Here is an 18,956-nt window from a genome sequence, read left to right on the forward strand (position 1 = left end):
AGCACTTGTAGTATGAAGAACAACTTTTCTGTCTGACCGATGTGAGTTGGCCTGGCCTTCACTGAGGGGATCCATACATGTTTGATCACGAGTGCAACAGCAGCACTGTTAGTCTGAGAAACCTCAAACACTAGGAGCACCCAGCATTGATCACAGTTGCATAATATGAGCAGCTGATGTTTATTCCCTGTTTTCGTGTTTACAGAGCGAGCAGCCGGTTGCTTTTGATGTGTGTTGTGCACCGTCCCAGGAGGCGTCCAGCAGACAGACGTGTCTGTGTTCTCACGCAACCAGACAGGATGGGCAGATCACATGCCGTCTGAAGTCGCGGCCAGAAAATGCTCTCATCGTCTGTGGGGATTGAGACTTTGTCGCCTCCGCCATCACAGCCCTCCATCCTCCTCAACGGGAAAACAGTTTGTTTGATATGATTCATCAGCTTAGCATTAATCTACTGGCCAGTTCTTCTGTGTGTAAGTGTGGTCTGGGCAAAGCCTGCCTGGGAGGAACTCCAAGGGAATTGGTTGTATTGGAAATTTAATCAAAGGAGTCAAGAAGTCACCAAAATGCAATCTGTTTGGAGAACAAAATCAAGCTGGCTGCTCAGGTCTGTCCTCTAATCTGATACTGTTGATGCTTCATTCGCTGACCAACAACACAAGCAGACACACACCTTACTACCTCTCTAACTGCTCACTTCAGCTTGTGGACGGTTTTACAAAATCTTGGGTTCATACCAATGTGGTAAGACAGATTAACTCAGTCTACATCTACTTGCTGGCCACAGCTACTATTTATTGATGTTAAGAAACTGCCTCTCAGTGGAGACAGCTGGACAGGAGCCCTGCAGCTGAGAACTGGGACGTGGGGCAGGGCGCGCCTGACTGCGATCTCTGATTCACAAAAATTCAGCCCTTTGGTGCAACATACATCGGCAGCGCGTGACAGGTGTCATTATATGCACTTTCCCATCTCACATACGCCCCTCCAGAAAAGCCCCGATCCAGGCATGTCAGGTGTGTCCAGTGTGGGTGCAGCCCATCTGTGTTGCACTTTATGTTCTACACAATGCAGAATTCACTTTTTTGGCATGTGTGCACAATGAGCCAGCTTTCATTGGAATGAATAGATGCCATCTTGGAGTCCAGTCAGTTTCATAACACAGAACAAATTGGCTGTTTTTGGAAAATAACAGATACAGCTGCTGGAGAATAACTAAGACTGCCTCCACAGGTGTTTGTGAAACCAGCCCTTAGAGGTCAAAAGGTCATGTAGTTGGAGAAGAAGTTGGGATGCTCTCCTTGCATTTCCTTGTAGGAGGACAGGACGGGTTAATGGTGCCACGAGTTAACCCCAGCTGACAGAGAGAGATGAGTGGGAGAGACGGAGACGGCAGTGATGGAGGGTCCTCTCCTCCTCCTAATAAAGCAGAGAGGAGAAACCAAACGATGTTAAATCACCTCCAACGCCTCCCTCTCACACAGAGCCAAGCCTCCACATTCGGTCGTTAAAAGTAGCCGCTACAAAGTCAGGAGGTTGTTTCCAAGAAGCTCATTTGACGAACATCGGGGTTTATGGTAGTTGCGTAGCGCAGAGCCTGAGTGAGCCATTTGCGTTTTATTCAATCTACTTAACCAGCTGACGGAGGTTGTAAAGGCTGGCAGCCGCGCTGAGTGGAAGCAATATTGATGACAGTGTCGTAAATAAAACTGCTGATGGTACAGAAATATTGATGGGGACACGGGTACCTCGGAGTGTGGAGCAAGTTAGACCGTTACCTCGCTGCTCCTCCTGTAGCGTACGGAGGCGTCAGAGTCATGTAAAGGAGCAGACCGCCACCCCTTCAAGATTACACACTGTGCTCACCTTATGCCATCTAATATGTTGCTGCAAAAACATACAATGGCCTTTGGATTCTTCAGTAAAAGCTCCTTGATTTATGCTGGATCTACAGCTCTGCCAGGTTTGAGTTGTGATGTGCACCCCTGCCCCCACTCTCCTTGTGGCAGGGTTAATGCACACCCAGAGAAGCCATTTACACTCACATTTACTTTACAGATCTTAGAGGGTAGCAAGTTGTTCAATGTTCAATGTCGTTCAATCATTTATACAGCCCGGGGCTTCAGATTTTACAATACAGTTTGAGCTAATGCCTGTATATAGAAGAACGGGTTTTAAAGTGCTTAAATAACAGAATAAGGGAACATGGGTATTAAAATTTCAAAAAATGGGAAAGTGACAAAGTAACTGAAAAGCAGTTTCAGGCCACTCATTTGATGCACGCTCCAATGGGCTTTTAAGCAATTTCCCTGTCCTTGTGCTTGTTTGATGCCTTTTTTCTGCAATGTCATTGAAACGTAAGAACACACACACACACGCACACACACACGCACATCAAAGCCAGTGTGTTCCATTAACTGACAATTTCTTTCAAAGGAAAGCTGCTATAAGAAGGTTAGAAAATATTTCTCTCTCAGACATTACCACAGCCAACAACAACAGATTAAAGGCATATTTTAATCATAGTGAGTCTACAAGGACAAAAGAAGTAAAACGTTTCATTCATTGCAGTGTGATTAGACAAAGAGCAGCTCTGGAATTGACCTCTGATGGCTGTTTTACTGCTACACAACACTGCAGAGATAGACAGGGTAATGAATGGACCACAGGTTGATTTCTCTACATCTCTCTCTCCTTCCAGCCTCGGGGCATCATTACTTCCAGTACTAATTTAGCTTCACTCCTCCACCGCCTCTCCACACCAATAACTCAAATGTTCTGTACAGTAATCAGTTGAAATGACTCATTGTGCATCTCTGTACCTGCTGCAGAGCCAACTGGGCCTGTTTTGTGCAGGAAAGTGCATAAAAACCAGATTTCTTTTTTCACCTCCTTCATGAGCGCTCCTGTGAGATCAGCACTGCGTGTGGGCGTTAAAGCCAGGAATGCGTAGAATTACAGTCTGGCTGTGCACAGTTTTGCTCTGCATCCCAGCTGTGAAATCAGTCAATCCAGAAAATAGCTGCAAGCTTTTGGGTTTTGAGCATCACAAGAAGATTTGGCAACAACTTTCATCTCTGCTCTCTCGCTTCCATCCCAGGTAAAGCCCTGCCTGAGCCTGTGGCACTCGCAATGGAGGCAAAACCAGGACTCCACTGAGTTTACCCCGAACACGACAAACAGGTTCATTGTTACCAGGTCTCTCATCATGTTTATGCTCTGCTCTAGTTGCCTGTTGGTGAAGGGATCAGGAGGTTTACTGCTGCAAAGCACCTTCAGAGGAACAGACTGAGGTGAAGTCACTGCACAGGGTGAGAAAATGAAGAGAGACACAGCTGAAACAATTTGGGATGGATCAACGCTGTCTGCTGTGCGTGTGTTCTCTTGTATCTCTCTTCTGAGGACTAATTAAAGTTTAAGACTAAGCGTGAAGACATTTGTGAATTGTGACGACTTCAAAGGGGCTTTATCAGGATAACACTTGGTTTTTAGGGTTCTGATAAAAATCATGTCCAGCTTTAGGGAATGCTTTCGGCTGCTACTAACTATTCCTCTCATTATCCATTAATCTGCTAATTATTTTCTCAACTAAACAATTAGTTGAGAAAATGTTTATGTTATGTAATATGTAATGTTTGTATATCAAGGCAATGAAGCCAAATGTAATTTGTGAGATGCTGTACTCATGCTGTACCACATTAAATCAACAACAACAGTCACTGCTGGCCGGGAGAAGAAAGTGTGAATCATGCTAGTCTGAGGCCTAATGATTTAGACCAGACCTTCAACATCATTTATGTAATGTATTAAATTCTGTTGCATATTAAACCGGGCCTACAATAACCACCTGGGCGGACTATAGTGCCATGTAGAACAAGTCAGCAGAAGTTGTAGCATGGCTAAAATTAGGCCCATCAGAATCACTTTTGCAGTTTCTCCAGTGGTTTCTGAGTCTTTTGCTCGATAAGTTACAAAACGATCTATTCAGGCTCACAAGAATGTCGGTACACTTTGGATAATAACACAGATAACTGACTAGTTTACTGTTATGGATAGGTGCTGCAGGTGGTGAGATTTATCAACATGATTGCACAAGCACTGTCATCGCTGTTGTGGAAATTGAAAAAAATTGTAAAAATGAATCCTTGCTAATAATAATTAGGCATTCCCCCCTGACGCAACTCTGACGACCCCATAGAGGTTACAGACCACCTGTTCAGTCCGATATACTGCCAGTCAGTGTGGCAGAGGTCAAGAGGTAGTCTAGTACTCAGGTTAGATTAGGTCAGGTCTGAGTTTCAGAGTAGTTAGGGCCACTTGTGGGTCGTTGACCAACCGGCCTTCATGTGGATTGCTGGGGCTAGGTGAGCCCATGTGTGAATGGTTGTTAAGCTGTCTGAGGAGGGAACTACTGCATTATAGGTGGGTGATAAGTATTGTTGTGGGCCGTACTTCACACAGGTACACAAGTGGCCCTAATGACTCTGAAACTCAGAGCTCACACATGTCCTTAATGTCTCTGTAAGGACACTCCCACACAGAGTTTAAAAGCCTACTTAGAACTGAAGAAGCCTCTTGGATGAGAGGTGAAACATGTTCAAGAAACTGAAACACATCCAGTGGCCTACGATACAGCGCTTAGAATTATCATGACCTGGATGACTGAGAACCTTCATCAACATTTGACACAAAGAGTTTAATTTTTGCTGCAGATGAATATCGGTCCCATATAGAGTATAGTTTTTCCGTCTCCTCAATTACTAATAATAGGTACTGGTATCAGCCATGAAAAAGCCACATTGATTGACCCCTGGTACGTCAAGCCTGAGTGAGTTATGCCACTGAGGGCTAACTGAAACTAACATTCCTACATCTTATATGACAACGCAGCAAACCATGTAAGATTCTGAAACCAGAGAATATTGGCACTTTTGCCTGGGGAAATGAGCAGTCATGAAAACAGTTGCAAATCAAATCAAATTGTAATAATCAATATATATAAATATCAAATTTATTGACTGACTAATCACTGCAGCTTCATGGAAATATTTCTTATTATTTTGTCTGACCATAAACATACACAGCGGGGAGATACAAACAGACAACCCTCCAGAATAAAGTCACACATCTCTGACCCAATGTCAAGACAAGTCAGAGGATTGTAGATGTTTTTCCATCATTTTATATGTCTTGCACATCTAATAATTTCCTTTACATTTCGAGAATAATGTGCTTAAAACAATATGCAATTAAATGTGTTCCATTCAGTTCTGGCACCAAAGGAAACAATTGAGGGATAAATAGGCAATTTTATGCAGCCCTGTTCTTCTCTACAGCAGAGGATTTAAGACCCAGTGGAGTGTGTTTTGGGCGGGTCATTTGGCTCTAAATTGAAGCTCAATTTTCTTCTTTTTCCCTTCAGCGTTCATCACCCACACACACATTCACACTTCTGTCTGTTTTTCACAAACACACCACACACCTCTGCCACATCTCAGGTGGCTGTGTGGCATCTTGCTGCAGCTTTCTTATGTCACCATCAGTCTGCTGATTGTCGATGGCATCTGTCAAGATCAAATCGGGCGCTGTTTTGCTGCACTGCAGGAACACAGATGGGTTAATGAAACCGTCGACCCGGCCTGGACACTGTTTCAAAGGTTGCACCTCTAATTTTCTGCCCAGTGGGGTCACGCAGGTAAAACTCACAGGTGTCGAGACAACAGCAGAGAAGTCACTTCACTATGATTTTTGTTTTATTTTCCTTTTTGCACTGACACAGATGATTCAGTCAGCCAACTCACATGTTGGCAGACTATTGTTTGGTTTCTAGGTTCTGACTTCCACCTTACAACAATAAACCAAGGTCATCATAGCATCTGTTCGGGAGTGTCAATAAAAAATAGAGATGTCACGATCAAGTTTTAGTAGTAGTAATGGTCACACACTGGCTAAAAGGGAGAAGCTCCTACATTGTTTTCTGACACTGCTCTTTGCTACTATGAACAACTGAGAGGAGATAAAAGATTCAAAAACAAAATCAGTCTAGTAAATTCACGTATTTTGTTCGCCTGGGTGTCAGAACTCGCACTGATGCACCAAAATAATGAATCACAGTCACACACTCTCTTATCACTGGTGTATGCACTGAAATGATTGCATTTTAGAGCCTTGCTGTCATAAAGGAGAGCAGCTTCGCAACACTAGCTGGCTGTGGTGAACAAAACATTGCAGAGTACAGTCAAGAAAGAATCGAAAGGATGTGGCATGAGAAGACGATTGCAGTCAGAGGTAGTTCAATTTATCATTTGGGATTGTGTGTTCATATTAAGTACATTTTCTGTACAAGTGGGAGTGCAAAATGTTTGACATGGATTGTGCAAGGTCACAGTAGAGATGGATACTGTAAAGTGCAAAATAACAGTGTCCTGAAACTTTACTTTAATGTAAGTGAAGGGGGAGGGAGGGGGTCAGTGTCAGTGGGGCCAGGGGCCTTGTTAATGAGGCTAGTTGCAGATGGGAAGAAACTGTTCTTATGGCGAGAAGTTTTGGTCCTGATGGAGCGCAGCCTCCTGCCAGAGGGGAGAGTCTCAAAAAGTTTGTGTCCGGAATGGGAGGGGTCGACAACAATCTTACCTGCACGTCTCAGAGTCCTTGAGGCGTGCAGGTCCTGGAGGGACGGCAGATTGCAGCCGATCACCTTCTCAACAGAGCGAATGATACGCTGCAGTCTGCCCCTGTTCCTGACAGAGACCTCAGTACAAAGACTGAGACAACTGAGACTGAGACACAACATTTTTCCTGAAGTCTGTGTCCTCTCTGAACTCTCTTTTTACAGTTTACATCCTTCTGTGATCAGCCAATACTGCTTCCTGCAATCGGTGACTGGCCCCAAAGATCCTGCTCGGCGTACCCTTAATTCAAATAAACACAAATGGGCCCCAAAACTGGTCCTTAAAGTCCAGCTCCAGCCATCTCTAATTATACCCCTATAATCAGCACAGTCACAGTTACCTGGAATCTACTGTGTGGGCTGGCATCAGCAGCAACCACCAAGAGGCCATTCCCCTCACAGGAAGAATTATATCAGCATGAGCAGGAGGGAAGTGGGTACCAACAGAGCCTCGGCCTCCTGCCAACAATCAAAACATCCCACCCTCATCATCACTTCAACTGTATCTGTGGGCCAGTGGTTCTGACAGTCTGTACATTCACAAATAAAATACTGTAATCCACTGTCACTGATATCATTTATTTAGACAGGATTATCCAGGTAGAGCCCTGTTACACATGCTTTAATTTAAGGAGGTGCCGCACATATTTTCACCAAAAGAAGCCAGATGAAATGGAGTGAATGAATGGATTAAACTTCCATATTCAATAGCCAAACCAATACTGAGCGGATTATATTGACGGCTGTTCCCCCAACTGGAAACACCACCAAGCCGATCAGCTTTGTCGGCTAGTATTAACAGTACAATGAGGACATCATGTACTGGTGCCAGGACCGGATTCCATCTCAAACTACTCCTACACCTTGGAACCAGTTTAATTCTCGTGGGGTTTACAGTGAAGACAGCTCTTCATTCGTGATCATTCTTTAACCTGCAAATTAATTTTGCATTCAAAAGAAACTGGGTCGCACACAATCTTTTTTTTGGTTGTATGTGTTTCTGGGCGTGTTCACATGCAGTAAAAGCCGGCTGTGCACAGACTGTCATGAACATGGACAGATGACGATATTCACATCACCCTGACAGCAAATTGCCAATCCAGACTGATGAACAGGCAAATACTGTGATTCTCCCCTCTTAATCCCCATCACTGATTCAAATAAAACCAAACTAAATTTAAATGAGCCATTCGTTTGGTTAAGCTTTCAATTATTTTTCAATTAATTGACTGTGTGGTGCATAAATAACAGGAAGCTAGAATAATTTCAAGGTGACATCTTCAAATTGCTTGTTTTATTTTTCTGAGCGAAACACAGACACAGTAAGGTATTCAGTTTTCAGTGTGAACTGTATTTCAGCCATAGTGTTTTTGCTTGATAAAGGATTTAAATGATTGATTTTTGTTAATCAATTTTCTGTCAATCAACTAATCCTTTCATCTCTAATGGAAAACACAATATAGGCCTACTTTTGGTTCTGTTAATCCGTCTATGGCACAGTTTCACAGAAGTCCCAATCGATGCGTTCGACTGGTACTTACAGCTCCTGGGAAGCACAGAGAAACAGTTTATCAGGTCCAGCATCGTCCAATGAGGTTGAGGCACAGGTGGCAGGTGTTTGGTAGGCGTCTTCTACTGGATCTGAGTGTGGCAATATCAGAAGTACACAACCACTGATCTCAAAAACAGTGTACAAATTAAAGCAGTTTAAAATATTGCAGTTATACTCTCCAAGGACCTACCAAATGGCTAATAAACAAGATTGACAGCTGACTAACCAATGAGGTAATGAGAGGTTCAAAACTACTGAGAAATATAACCCTAACCCTTTCCAAATGTGTTGCCAAACATAATCAATAACCATGAAAATAAGTTGTGTAAAGTATTTATTGAGCTAGTCCGTTTACTCAAAATACACACACAAAAAAAAATCTATAAAATGATGCAACAAAATTACAGTTCTTAATGTTCCTGATGTGTTTTGGGCCTTCACACTGGGTCACAGCTGGTTTCTTCTATGAAAGAGAAAACTGTGATCTTTTCAGAGCCACCTTTCAAAGATAAAGCTGGTGTCATTCAATATTTTTCTTATTGTCAGCAAATCCAATGAAAACACCACAGTGCCTTAGTGTGCTGCTGAATACATTCCCTCTTCCCTACTCTGCTAGTACCTTTTAGCCTTTGGCACATTGTTATTCTCCTGAAGACATGAAGATGTTTTTCAGTTCAAGTTGATTTTTTGAATATCACCATAACATGAGTAAATGTTGCATTTGTTGGGGACTATTTCCTGCTGCGGATTAATACACAATTGATGCTGTAATTAGTGTTTCTAGCAGCAGGACGCTGTAGATGGAGGAGCATGTCACCCACTTTACATATCAAACTGCAACATCTACATAACTGAAGGGAGAAAACTTTGATGACATTTTCACCTTTCAATTGTAGATCACTGCTCATATTTTTGTTATTAATTGTACATGTGAAATAACTTGCAAACAGATTTGATTAATTTTTTTAGTCTCATCTGACAGGTTGATGTGTCACAGTTTATTAATTCCTCCCATCAGTGTTCCACTCTTGTGTCCGGAGATGTGAGTCAAACTGAGTATCGTCTTTCTTTATTCTTTATTCTTTTCTTTGAAAAATGCTTTTGTTAGCTCGCCTAGCACTGTCAGGACAGTGTGGATCCAAGGCTCAAAGAATTTCATAAAGACTTGGATTGTGTTCTGATAGAAAGTTAATTGAGCCGACCGTTCCCTCAGAGCCTTCATGGGGCTTCAATGTGCCTCCACGGACTGTACTTCTGAGGCAAACTGTCTAAATGTCCATGAAAGGAAACGTCAGTCATCTTAAAACAAAAGCACCTTCACTCACCTTTGATGAGAAGAAGGGCAGGAGTAACAAATGATGTTTCAAGGGGCGAAACAGCTACAGATCATGACAGAGGAGCCCGTAGAGGTCCTGGACTCCTTTTTTGAAAGCCCCTCTACATCAGGTGAGGATGGCGTCTGCAGAGGAGGTGAGCAGTGATTTAAATAGGCAGCCTGCCGGATCAAAGCCTGTCTCGCTGTTCTTCTGGCTACAGCCTTTCCGCTTGCATGGTTATCATAATTGCTCTTGCTCAGAGGACATGCTGCTTCCGTCAGGGCCACGTCCTCCTGCATTAGAGCCGAGGAGCCTCAGCCAAACTCAACTTGGCTCTGCGGGTGGATGCTTTTTCTCTCTCTCTCTCAGAACAGGCCAGGTAGTTTGACACAAGGAGTTTTACGGGGGCGGGTGCTGAATCAGTGACAGCATCATCAGCTTTAATCAGCCAGCTCTGACTCAACCTTCTCACATAGCGTCAATGACCTTTAAACCACATTTAATTTTCTCTTCCTAAAGTGAAACTACATCCCAGATGTATCTTCTAAAAATAATACTTGTCATCTCTGTAGGCTTAAAGGTTATGAAACTACAGTTTTAAAATAGATAAAGATCAGAGGTGGTCAGCTTGAATCATGTTAGAAATGGAGACAAGATTTTTTGTAGGAATAAAACTTAAAACGTCAAAACCACTTCTGCAGCATAAACTATGTTCACTATATTTCTATTTTTCTTTTTTTTTTCTGCATTTCGAACATCAAATCCACAGAAACTAATGTCAATCTAGGTTGAAACAATTTTAAGGGCCGTCACGTGTCACATCGGCTGTTGGCAGGACCTGCCGGTGGAACAGAGACAAATACATGCTGAGGTCTTCCTGTGATAGTAATGGATAAGATGGACATTTTCTCCACTGGGTCCATTATGTTTCTGTGTGTGATAATACACTTCACTTAACACCTGTGGGCTAAAAGATCTGTGCTCAAATCAATGTCCATTTTTTGTTTATCTGTCTGCAATAACCAGAAAACTCTGGTACTGCGCTTCACAAGTCAACAGTCATTAAAATACAGTAGTCTGAAAACTCCACTTGAACACACCATACAGATGTTTTTGGGTTTTTTGGCTTTCAGCCAAGTTTTAACTTAGATACCTGTAGATTAGCAGAACTGTCCTAAAAAGTTGAACTTTTAGTTATCAAAGCTATCTGTAGGAACCACAGGAATATATTTCTTCATACAGTGTAAGTGTAAGTACATATTACATATATATACATATACGTATATTGCTACTGTTATAACAAGATGTTTTCACATTACATCATAACGTTATCATGTAAACTGTTTCATGTTCTAACAGCAACAGTTATTATAACATAAAACATTTTACATGATCACAACACAAACACAAAAAACACACAATAAAGAAAGAAAAGCTTCTTGTTATCATGATAAGTTTGTATAATGTAATAACGTGGAAATATGGCGTTAGATTGTTCTTATAACAATCAACTTTTCATATTATAACATGAGACTGCCATTTTTCTTTTCCTGCATCGCAGCAATAGATGTGTTTGAGTTCATATGATAAATTGAGTCTGGACACCTGTTGTTGTGTATTAATAGTTTGCTGTTTTTGTGTGTATTGTGTGTGCATGTACTCAGCTGATGCGCTTAATGAGAATGTGCGGGTTTGATATGTTGCTTTAGACACACGACTGTCTCACAGTAACCGTCTCATAGTAACTGTCTCACAGTAACAGTAATTGTCTCACGGTAACTGTCTCACAGTAACTGTCTCACAGTAACCGTCTCACAGTAACTATCTCACAGTAACTGTCTCACAGTAACAGTAACTGTCTCACGGTAACTGTCTCACAGTAACTGTCTCACAGTAACAGTAACTGTCTCACAGTAACAGTAACTGTCTCACGGTAACTGTCTCACAGTAACTGTCTCACAGTAACAGTAACTGTCTCACAGTAACTGTCTCACATAACAGTAACTGTCTCACAGTAACCATCTCACAGTAACAGTTACTATCTCACGGTAACCGTCTCACAGTAACAGTAACTATCTCACAGTAACTGTCTCACAGTAACAGTAACTATCTCACAGTAACTGTCTCACAGTAACAGTAACTGTCTCACAGTAACTGTCTCACAGTAACTGTCTCACAGTAACAGTAACTATCTCACAGTAACCGTCTCACAGTAACAGTAACTATCTCACAGTAACAGTAACCGTCTCACAGTAACAGTAACTATCTCACAGTAACCGTCTCACAGTAACAGTAACTGTCTCACAGTAACCGTCTCACAGTAACAGTAACTATCTCACAGTAACCGTCTCACAGTAACAGTAACTGTCTCACAGTAACAGTAACTATCTCACAGTAACCGTCTCACAGTAACAGTAACTGTCTCACAGTAACAGTAACTATCTCACAGTAACTGTCTCACAGTAACAGTAACCGTCTCACAGTAACTATCTCACAGTAACTGTCTCACAGTAACAGTAACTGTCTCACATAAAAGTAACTGTCTCACAGTAACCGTCTCACAGTAACTGTCTCACAGTAACTATCTCACATTAACTGTCTCACAGTAACAGTAACTGTCTCACGGTAACTGTCTCACAGTAACTATCTCACATTAACTGTCTCACAGTAACCGTCTCACAGTAACAGTAACTGTCTCACAGTAACCGTCTCACAGTAACCGTCTCACAGTAACAGTAACCGTCTCACAGTAACTATCTCACAGTAACTGTCTCACAGTAACAGTAACTGTCTCACAGTAACAGTAACTGTCTCACATAAAAGTAACTGTCTCACAGTAACTGTCTCACAGTAACTGTCTCACAGTAACTATCTCACATTAACTGTCTCACAGTAACAGTAACTGTCTCACAGTAACCGTCTCACAGTAACAGTAACTGTCTCACAGTAACAGTAACTGTCTCACAGTAACCGTCTCACAGTAACCGTCTCACAGTAACAGTAACCGTCTCACAGTAACTATCTCACAGTAACTGTCTCACAGTAACAGTAACTGTCTCACAGTAACAGTAACTGTCTCACATAAAAGTAACTGTCTCACAGTAACTGTCTCACAGTAACTGTCTCACAGTAACTATCTCACATTAACTGTCTCACAGTAACAGTAACTGTCTCACGGTAACTGTCTCACAGTAACAGTAACTGTCTCACAGTAACAGTAACTATCTCACAGTAACCGTCTCACAGTAACAGTAACTGTCTCACAGTAACCGTCTCACAGTAACAGTAACTGTCTCACAGTAACAGTAACTGTCTCACAGTAACCGTCTCACAGTAACAGTAACTGTCTCACAGTAACAGTAACTGTCTCACAGTAACAGTAACTATCTCACAGTAACCGTCTCACAGTAACAGTAACTGTCTCACAGTAACCGTCTCACAGTAACAGTAACTGTCTCACAGTAACAGTAACTGTCTCACAGTAACTATCTCACAGTAACTGTCTCACAGTAACAGTAACCGTCTCACAGTAACTATCTCACAGTAACTGTCTCACAGTAACAGTAACTGTCTCACAGTAACAGTAACTGTCTCACATAAAAGTAACTGTCTCACAGTAACCGTCTCACAGTAACTGTCTCACAGTAACTATCTCACATTAACTGTCTCACAGTAACAGTAACTGTCTCACGGTAACTGTCTCACAGTAACTATCTCACATTAACTGTCTCACAGTAACAGTAACTGTCTCACGGTAACTGTCTCACAGTAACAGTAACTGTCTCACAGTAACAGTAACTGTCTCACAGTAACCGTCTCACAGTAACTGTCTCACAGTAACTATCTCACAGTAACCGTCTCACAGTAACAGTAACTGTCTCACAGTAACAGTAACTGTCTCACAGTAACAGTAACTATCTCACAGTAACCGTCTCACAGTAACAGTAACTGTCTCACAGTAACCGTCTCACAGTAACAGTAACTGTCTCACAGTAACCGTCTCACAGTAACAGTAACCGTCTCACAGTAACAGTAACTGTCTCACAGTAACTATCTCACAGTAACCGTCTCACAGTAACTATCTCACAGTAACTGTCTCACAGTAACAGTAACTGTCTCACATAAAAGTAACTGTCTCACAGTAACCGTCTCACAGTAACTGTCTCACAGTAACTATCTCACATTAACTGTCTCACAGTAACTATCTCACACTAACTGTCTCACAGTAACTGCCTCACAGTAACTGCCTCACAGTAACCGTCTAACAGTAACTGTCTCACAGTAACTGTCTCAGCTCATGAAGCTGTGACCAAACACTCTGTAAACACTAAATCAGCCCTCCCTGTGCCTGCAGCCGTGTGTGTCCTCCCCACATCTCCCATAACTCTGTCTCCTGGTGTTTATTAATACTGCTGGAGCATTTATATCTTAATATATGTTGTGTTTTCCCACAGGAAAATATCTCAGATTCACCCGTGATGAATTGGCAAATTAGTGGCCAGCTGTCAAATGCCGGTAGCTTGGGCTTTTGCAGCCCATCGCTCCTAATCAAGAGCACCTAGCCCTTTTTAATATGTTGAAGATAAAGTAAGAGGCACTGTGATAGCAGTTGTGCTAAATGAGCCATTTGAAAGCCTGGCTCATTTTTCATAATGCTGGAGAAGTCAATTAAGGGGCTTGTGGAGCTCAGGGAGGCCCAAGGAGACATTGAGGTGCGGCGCTGGAAAACAGACACGAGTGAGTTTGAGTCACAAGAGGACGGAAAACAAGCAGCGCCTCAACGGAGACACAACAGGGAAATGTAGGAAGCAATGTCTGAAAGGAGGAAACAAAAGATGGGCAGCACAAATGTCACACGCGGTGACAACAACTCCAGCTCTCGTCAGCCAGCCAGCTGCTTTCATAGCTTCTGACAGGCTCAGCCACAAAAGCATAAATACCCAAATTGCTTGTGGGTAAAAGAAAACTATTGTTTCACATTTCATGGCTCCATCCTCTCCCCAGGGACTCCGCAGAGGGACGATACCACGTCCCACACTGACAACGAGCCAGAGGAGGAAACTGGAATTGAACTCCTGCTGAAAAGCTGTTAATAAACAGTTAGTGCTGTGTCTGTGAGCAGTGGGAAATGTATGCATCATTACCTTATCTCCCTCCGACAAGAAAGCACAGCCACCTCTTTTGTCCCAGGCTTGTTTGGGAAGTTGAGTATATTTGCTTACACGGAGGTTCATTGTAAAAAAGAAAGTGTTTTCTCTGTAACATCCCCCTGTGTGAACAAAAAAGCTTTTCTCTTCGTAGTAATTTCCAAATCAGATAAATGTGGGTAGAATCAGATTTTCTGCTGTGGGCTCGTGCCTCCTGCAGCGTCTCTTTGTCTCTCACATGAATTTAAACTTCAACAAGTGAAGATTTGCTTCAAGTCCACATCAAAATGTCATTGGTTCATCATTTTATTACGCAAGGGAATCACATGTGAATGTGTTTTATGTTTCTGCATGTTATCTGTGTAAAGGATGGAACAAATCAGCAGGGTTATATATTAAGTGTATACTTTAAAATATAGATATGCACTGAAGTCAGCACTCAGCAGAGACTCTGGTTGTCTCTCTTCTTTTCCCCCTCTTCTCTCTGTAACCTTATGTTCATGAAGTGAAGTATATTTCCCCTCCAGCTCCAGTCAGCAGTCAACATTACAGAACATAAACACAATGGAGGTCACCTCCGTGGATCACTGCTGCAGTCAGGTTGATAAACAGGAGTGAAGATAAATCCACTTTTTAATCCCAAAAGTTCAAAAGTAATCTCTGAGCTCTCCTCCCGTCGGTAAACGGAAGAAGTATCTGATGTGACTCTGGGTGTTTTTTCCTCCAGAAGGTCTGGATGTGCTCCGACTGCCTCCTCCACTCTGCCCCTTCCTCCTCACACAAAACTGAGCAGATGTCTTTGTTTTGTTTTGAGACGGCACCATGGCTGCAGAAATTTCATATTGTGTGTTTAAAGGTTGATTTACAAGATCTTTTTGAATTTAAATCCTCTTGGACCACTTCAATGAATGCTACAACAATGGCTGTTTGGTCACTGAAGCTGCGACAAATTCATCATAAAGTTTTAATTAAACAACAACAGTTTTATGTGAACAGCTCTAAATGTTTTGGCTGACAACCATTTAAAGCAACTCAACAACCTTTCATTGGGACCATTTCTGTCCATCAGCCCAAATAAACAAACACACCCACAATAAAATGTATTAATTAATGACTGTACTCTGTTTACCCCATTGGCGAGTTTACATTGTTTATCTAATCCAGAAAAAGCCTTTTCCTGGTGTACTTCATTTCTGATATTTGGCTTCATCACATGTCGAACACAGGGGACGGAGGCTGGAGGAGAGGAGGGAAAAACTGAAACTGTGTCAATAAACTGAAAAGCCAAAACAAAGCGCATTTCTTTCACGGCAGGATTTGTGATGAATACATGTGACAGCTCCTCAAAAACCAAACAGATCCACATAAACCCAACAGAGGATTAATTCTACATCCCTGCAGGCTTGCTTTGTAAAAGCTGGGCAGTAATTTGAGGCACACCCATCTGATCGTATGCAGAGCCATGTTCATTTCTAGAGATTCTTCATGTTTTTATAAGTTTGATTCTCGACAAAAGTCGCAGCTTAGGTCAGTTCCTGTTCCTGCCAGCTTGAATGGCACCGGTTCAGAGGATCATAACAGAATGGATTTTTGGGCGAGGTGACATCACACACACACACACACACACAGTGATACTAATTGGAACCAGACTGAGGACTTCAGCAGTATGTTGCATGCGGACTCGCCCGTAGTTCTCACCAGCAGCAGAGCATGAGCTCATCTCCAGCTGGGGGGGGGGGGGGGGGGGGGGGGCTGTACATGCAGACACTTAACACAGGGTTTAAACACAGTGAGGTCATGCCTGTAGGCCATGAGTGTTCATGCTGATTTGTATCCAGAAAGAGACAGAAGAAGGAAAACGAAGAGATTTCCTAGAATGCAGGTGTCCTCTGAGAGCGTCTTCTCATGCCTCGGGACGACGTGCATAAATGTTACTGCGCTGCCAGAATGATTCGAGGCCTCAGCACAGAGTGATGAAATCTGCTTCTTAAAGGGACAGTCTGTCAGCCAAGTGTTAACAAGGAACCCACGGTTCAAAACCCCCATCAATCTAAAACCTACTGACAGATGCTTAATGACACGGACCAACACTCAATTATTTAACACCACACTGAGATGGAACCATCTGATGTTGTTAAAAGTTTGTTTATGTCAGTAATATTTGTAATCAGGAGACCAATGATTCATACGTGATCAGTTAAAGGTCAAGTGTGAAGGATTTAGTGGAATAATCCTGTTAAAACATTTTAAGCGCTTGAAGGTCCAATAATCACTTCAGTGTCTGTCATGCAAGAGAGCATGAAATAAAATAAACAATAAATAACAAACAAAATGTCAGCACGTCGACTCAAGCTTTGAGTAACATGAAGGAAAATGTTCCACCTTAAAAGATAGTAGGCAGTCTTTGTGAGTTATTTTAAAGAGACAGATAACAAGTCTAAAAAACTAGTCACGATGAAAAGGCAGCAAAACATCCTTTCATTTTTTGGAACAGCTTAAAAGGTGAAAGTTATTACCTATTATCTTGTCTTATCTTGTCGCATTATATTCTCAACACGATGAAGTCAGTCATTTAATCATGCGGTCAGTTATAATTGACTAATGTCTGTAAACCTGCCGCTGTAGGAGAGGTGGATACATGACGTTCAAAACGAGTTATAATGTAACCGTGTGCGTGTACCTTGTCTCACTCTTCCCTTGCTGTTTAGATGAGTTGTGTTACTGTAATGAGATGAGCCAACAGTTCTTTGTAAACTAGATGCCTTTTTGAAGAATGACTCTCTTTTGTATTAGTAATATTGGACGTGCTCCATGACATGTGATCATCGAGCGAAATGATGATACAAGAACCTGTGAGGCCCCTAAAAAGGTCAAGGTCTCTCTCTAGAGTCAGAATTTGGCTTGTCCCTCAGGGGCTACTGTAGAAACATGGTGGACTCCATGGAAGGGGAGCTGCTCCCTCTTTAGATATGAAAGGCTCATTCTCATGTATCAAAAACACAGCGATTCTTAGTTTTAGGTGATTATACACTAATGAAAACAGAATAAGTAATATTATATTGCATTTCTGCCAAAAGATCCCCCTTAATCCTACACACTGGACCTTTAGGTAAACAGAATTTGAGAAAGTAAACCCAGATTTCAGTCACACTCTTTGGGGAAATACATTTTTTAATCACTTTACTTCTCCACTCGGTGTGTGGGATCAGTTCTGTGATGCCGTCTGAGGCTCTGCAGGAGGTTCATCAGGCCTGAGAAAAACAACCATGATGTCATCTGAGTTATCTCAGTTTGAATGTGAAACAGGAAGCCCTCACCTGCCAACACTCCTTATTTTTAACCCTTACTCCCACTGTGCTAACGATTGGTCATATGTCGCATTAATCTCCCGATTTCATAGTGACACAAATCAAATGAATGTCTTAGTTTCTGTGTGGGATGTGTTTGGTGGTACCTGGCAACGCAACCCAGAGCAGAGGTGAGCAAACAACCCTGCCTGACACGCATCACTCGACCCTGCACTTCTGAAGCCTGTTCCCAAGGAGAAGAAATACACATCCAGATTTCTCTCCACTTGGTTCGAGACCTTCACCTTCACCTTCACTGACATCTGACTCCGTCTCACCTGCTCGTCCTCTTGCCTTCACTCTGCAGACTATAGTCCTGCGTCACTTCATCCTCCCTCTTGTCATTTTTAAAGGGTCTACCCGGCAATCATGGCTCTTCACACACTTTCTCTCAATGTTTTTTGAGATGTAAATTTTAGAAGTTGACCTTTGTTTGCTCTTTGTACTTGTTTAAAACATCTAATAAGTTAAACTACTTATGTGCAACATCACATAATATACAGGAATAGTGTAAAGATATTTTACTCACACAACCTCGTATTTATTCTATTAATCTGTAGCGTTATATAGCCGGGGGTGAAGTATGACTTCTGCTGATACCTCAGAAAGTCTCCGTCTTTTTGGCACCCTAATGTTGGCAGATATGGAAGTCTGTGTTACAGAATGAAGATGTGGAGTTTAAAAGAAGTGGCCATTTACCAGGCAGGAAGGATCTAATGAAAAGATGCTTATCTCTACCCACGACTTCATTTGACCATTCATTCATTTTATAATCTGTCTCTCCAAGTCCAGCACCTTTATTGAAGAGCAATATCAAGTAGAATATTTAATCACTGTAAATCAAAGAAGAAACCGACCTCAAAGACACTGAACGTAAGCATAGAACGGTGTCTCTCAAGGTTTCAGAGCGGGCTTGGGTCGATA

Source organism: Pagrus major, chromosome 9 (assembly GCF_040436345.1).
Source record: "Pagrus major chromosome 9, Pma_NU_1.0".
Lineage (NCBI taxonomy): Eukaryota > Metazoa > Chordata > Actinopteri > Spariformes > Sparidae > Pagrus > Pagrus major.